Genomic DNA, 5,565 nt, shown 5'->3' on the forward strand with positions numbered 1-5,565 from the left:
ATATACAGTTGGCAAAAAGATTAAGTTCTGATCAGATTGGGAGACCAGAGAGATTTGGAATATTGGTTATTTTTGCTGTAAGAGTCAAAAAGCAGGCATGTAATTAAATTGTATACTCAAAAGAGATGATTAAAAAGGAACTAAACCCATATTAGGAGACTTGGTGAAGGTTACAAATGGACACTAGAGGGAACTAAAGGACCAGGCAGAAAAGACTTAAAATGGCTCTTTTATGATTCGTGGACTTCAGCTCCCAGAATTCCTGAGCCAGCCATGCTGAGGGGAAAGGGAGAGGTTTCCAAGCTGAGCCACGCTGGCTCAGGAATTCTGGGAGTTGAAGTCCACAAGTCTTAAAGCGGCCATAGTTGAACACCAATGAGCTAGCAGGGGTAGCCAACCTTGGCTCTTTTATGACTCGTGGACTTCCAGAATTCCTGAGCCAGCCATGCTGAGGGGAAAGGGAGAGGTTTCCAAGCTGAGCCATGCTGGCTCAGGAATTCTGGGAGTTGAAGTCCACTAGTCATAAAAGAGCCAAGGTTGACTACCCCTGGGCTAAGCCCACTAACTGGAAATACAAAAGACAAATAAAGAATACTTGTAAAGAACAGGATGGAAATAAGATCTATGGAGAAGGGGAAAGGCATATGAAAAAAAAGTTAAATTTATAGTTTCAGTTCAGTTTGTCACAGCGTTGACAGAAAGTTTACCAAACACATTTTGCTTAAATCTCTTCCTAATTCTCATGCGTTTTTAAGATGTTCCCATTTTTTAAAAGAACTTCCCTTGTTGCACCACCTTCTAAATAACTGATGAAAGATCTATTAAGTGTGTCACGGATGCACAAACTGCATGCACACATTATCTCCACAACTGAAAAGGCATGTGTTCTTTGCTCAATAATCACACAGTAAAAGTTTAAAAAAGCATCTAACAAGTTCAGGTAAGCTTAATGCCTGTGCATATCTGAAAGTTATCGTGTCTATTCTACAAACTTACTCGATACCAACCTATGGCAAGACTGGAAAAACCCAATCATTGCAGCATTGTGGTTTTTCACAACCAGCAAAAATACAGAGGTTTCATGACTTTAAAGAAATGCTCAGGCCCCTGTAGTTGTGAAAGAAATATTATAAACTTTTTTCAGAACTGCAATTTTTTTTTAATTCCTGGTCTGGAATGTGCCATTTACCTACACCAGGGGTCCTCACACTTGGCCACTTTAAGACTTGTGGACTTCAACTCCCAGAATTCCCCAGCCAGCTGCTGGCTGGGGAATTCTGGGAGTTGAAGTCCACAAGTCTTAAAAGTGGCCACGTTTGAGGACCCCTGACCTACACCAATGAGGAATAACATGAAAGAGACTTCAGGGGGTCTGTGCTTACCACAATATGTATAAATGAGTTTTGAGTCTATAAACCGAACTTTGAGATTGTGGAGAACAGCAGGTTCATGAAGATAGCTGAGTGCTGTCAGGTCATTTTCACCCACAAGTATGTCTGGATTTCGCAAGGGTGGTAGGTCCTTAGACTTAGCATCAAGTTTATATTCAATATCCTAAAAAAAAAATAACACAAATTATACTTGGAGAATATTTTTTTTAGTTTTTCCCCCACAAAGTTCATTAGCTGTGTAAATTAAAAGGAAACTTGAGACGTCCTAAAGATACGTTTTTCTATACCAGCTTACAAACTTTTTTCTCAGGTTGATTGTTATGGTATATAGGTAGTACATAAAGTACCTTTTAAATGTTATTTATTTTATTTTAAGGATACTTTACAGCCAACTGGAAGACTTTGGTAGCAGGAGATGCAAATTCCGAATAAACAGGGTCATATCATGAAAGTAAAGATTTCAGAATCAAAGTATAACAAACCTTACTAAATATAATGGTAAAATTAACATTACCTTGCCATCCTCAAGTCGCAGATGTAGGACTTTGTTTCCTGGTTTATAATCTTTCAAAAGTTCTGCCGACTTCCACACTACTTCTGAATCCGGTATCCAAATCCTTGCATACTAAAAGACAAAAACAATTAAAACGGTTATCTTTTTTTAAGGGATTTATAATAGGAGCATAATCACACTTATCAACTCACATTTGCAGCTCTTCTTTCAAGTCATTATTACGTATTTCTGATCTTTTGCTCCCTTAATTAATACTAAATTTGGCCTCCCCATTGGCTGGACAACACTCCATCGACAAGTCCTTACTTTCCAGATAAATGCCTTTAAAAGATTCCATCTTTCTTTTACCAAACTCAGTGTTACGTCTCCCCTCAAACACAGTTTGCAAAGAAATTGAACAAGAATGTGTTGCACCGCATAGGAAACAAGCGAAATCTACAACAAAATATATCCACCCCGTAATAAAAGGCAAATTACTTAAAAGCCCAGCAAACATTAGCAAAGACAAGTAGGATAAAGCCCACAGAAGCTCTACTTTTCACTCTTTGTATTTATTAATGGATGTTAAAACTCTTTTGGAGCTAAAAGACATATGTACTGAGATACATCTTTTGGAGCTAAAACCTTTTTCTGGGAATTTGGAAACCTAGTATGGCAGGAAGCAACTAAGACGTTAAAACCTTTCTAAAAGAAATTGCAGCCCCTGCTGTTACAGAGAGTTTTCTGCCTGCTGTGTGCCAATAAAAAGAACAAAGTCTTAATTACTATAGGCTACACAGACTTTATAAATTAGCTGGCATCCAAGGCAGTCTAACTTACCTACCCATAGGATCAATACTACATGTAATAATCGTAGGAAAATAACACAAATGTGGCAAATATGTTCTCTTTTTAACATATTTGTTTTTCTTTTGTCACCAAAGATAAAACACAAAACAGGATGGGGGGGGGGGGAACCAGGAAAAAAAAAACATCCAAAATGCAGGTGGGGCCTTACATCTCTGCCTCAAAGTCCTACTCGCTTGGACCATTGCTAATATTAGTTGCCAATCCCATTCTCACCAATAATCTAAGGCAGGGGTCCTCAAATTTAGCAACTTCAAGACGTGTGGACTTCAACTCCCAGAATTCCCCAGAATTCTGGGAGCTGAAGTCCACACGTCTTGAAGTTGCCAAGGCTGAGAAGCATTGCTCTAATGCAGGGGTAGTCAACCTTGGCTCTTTTATGACTCGTGGACTTCAACTCCCAGAATTCCTGAGCCAGCTAAGCTGGTTCAGGAATTCTGGGAGTTGAAGTCCATGAGTCATAAAAGAGCCAAGGTTGACTACCCCTGCTCTAATGCCAGAACACTGGCATCTTGTGCATCTGCTGGGGAAACCACATCAACCAGTTGCAACAACAAGGACCAAGGGAACACATCTCCATGGAAACTAGACAACCAAAACCCACTGCGCCTACTTAAAGGAATATTTAAAGGAAGAAGATCTGCCGTCAACACATGCCTGTGGCGTTTATGTGTGCGATTTTGATCACCTGTGTCTCTGTGTTAATATTTCAACCACGGCAAAAGAATCCTCTTTATTTTATTTATTTATTTTATTTATTTCATTTATACCCCGCCCTTCTCCCGGAGGACTCAGGGCGGCTTACAGCCAGTTTAAAACAATCCCACATAAATACCAAATACAAATCTAAAATAATTAAAAATAAATATTTGAATTGGCCGCTCTATTAAAATTTTGTTACAACCAATTAAAATACCCCTAGGCCAGTCCTGCCTGCTGAAACAGCCAAGTCTTGAGGGCGCGGCGGAAGGAGGGGAGATCCGGAATCACCCGGATCTCTGGGGGCAGCTCGTTCCAGAGGGTGGGCGCTCCGACAGAGAAGGCTCTCCCCCTGGGGGTCGCCAACCGACACTGTCTGGTTGGCGGCACCCTGAGGAGGCNCTTTGCAGAAATGGCAAAAATTTCCGCATACTTGAAGGATCAATCTCAAGAAAAATTTATCTTGGTATGGAGAAGATGGATAGATTATATTAAGAGAAAGTATGAAGTGATTAATTATCATATAGCTTTTGAATAAATATTTTTCTTTTCTAATATTTTTTATATATTTAATATAATTTATATATATATTTTATAAGTTCATTATTGTATGTTAGAGTTAAAGTATGTTAATTTTGTTTGTATTGTGAATGGATAGCTTATTTTAGACGTGGGATGTTATGTATTTATCCCTGTACTCAGTTCTGGGAAGTCCGGGAGGGGGAGGGGGGAAGGGGATGAAGGGGTAGAATTATATAAAATTTGGTGTATTTATAAATATAATGTAAATGTTTGTCTTTAAGAAGAGGAGATGATCGGCTAGTACCCCTAAACTACATCCGAGGTGGAGGAAAAGAAGGTGATGGGATGTGTAGGATAGTTGGAAAGGAGGAAAGAGGAGAGGTCGTGGTTAAGAGGGGGAGGAAGGAAGAGGGAGGTAGGTAGGAAGGTTGAGGGAGTGTGGATGCAGGGGGGGGGACCGCTGGTTATTTCTGAATACTTACTGAGTAGGCTTTTTTATGTGTTTGTTTTTCTAATGAAACGCACCATATTTGTATTATTTGTCCATATATTTATTTGAAAAATTAATAAAATTTGTAAAACACAAAAATATGAACCCGTTGCCAGCATCTGAATTTTGATTATGTGACCATGGGATGCTGCCATGGTTGTAAGTGTGAAAAGCCTTCACAGGCCATTTTTTTTCAGTGCCACAGTCACTTCGAGCGGTCGTCAAACAAATGCCGAGGACCACCTGCATATGATTATATTTATCATGACAACAGCCCCCCTCCTTCCACAAACCTAGTTGGTGGAAAGCCGACACCCCTCGTCCCACAAACCTGGCCATCTGTTTGTATGCCTCCTCAGCCACAGCAAAGATGTGGGGGTCCATGTCCCCCATATTTTGGCCACTGTAGGCATTGATGATGTCTTCGCCATAGATAGGCAGCTGCTCGTAAGGATTTATGGCAACTAAAACTATACCTAAAACAAAATAATAACAAAGACATGGTAAAGCAGTGGATATTGATTCAGGAACCATTTAGCCCATGTTGAACTGCAACCACAATAACGATATGTTTTCCTTTTCGCTTAGTCAGTGTATTGGCTAAACCAGGGGTCCCCAACCCCCGGTCCGTGGACTTGTACTGGGCCACGGCATGCCAGCAACTGGTCCGCACAAACAAGCAAAGCCCCATCTGTGGGATGCAGGCAGCACACAAAACCACACACCCTCTGGTCCATGGAAAAACCTCTCTCCACAGAACCCGTGCCTGGTGCTCAAAAGGTTGGGGACCTCTGGGCTAAACAGTATAACTGACATTATATGGAATATAATTTGAGTGGTTGTCTGTAGGAAACTCGGCTTCCAGTGGGAATCATGGTTGACTGAAGACATCATGAACAAGCAGAGACTATGACCATTATGAAGAATGAAGGACCGGCGGCTAGACCAGTCCTTCGAAGGAGTGAACAGGAGGTCACCCACAAGTGCTCTGAATGACAACTCTTCACAAGGAGACCATAAAATAGCAATTTCCATGAGTTTGAGGGCCAGGAGCCAAAATCTACGCTACCAGCACAACAGAACCTTTGATAAGGACGCTTTAG

At 40.7% G+C, this 5,565-nt stretch overlaps 1 pseudogene; it reads right to left on the reverse strand.

Annotated features, from left to right (window-relative positions):
* Positions 1–1,982: 1,982 nt before the first annotated feature.
* LOC107294475 overlaps positions 1,983–5,565 on the reverse strand; it is a 22,154-nt pseudogene continuing 18,571 nt past the window's right edge.

This window comes from Protobothrops mucrosquamatus, unplaced genomic scaffold (assembly GCF_001527695.2).
Source record: "Protobothrops mucrosquamatus isolate PMUCROS unplaced genomic scaffold, P.Mucros_1.0 scaffold1956, whole genome shotgun sequence".
Lineage (NCBI taxonomy): Eukaryota > Metazoa > Chordata > Lepidosauria > Squamata > Viperidae > Protobothrops > Protobothrops mucrosquamatus.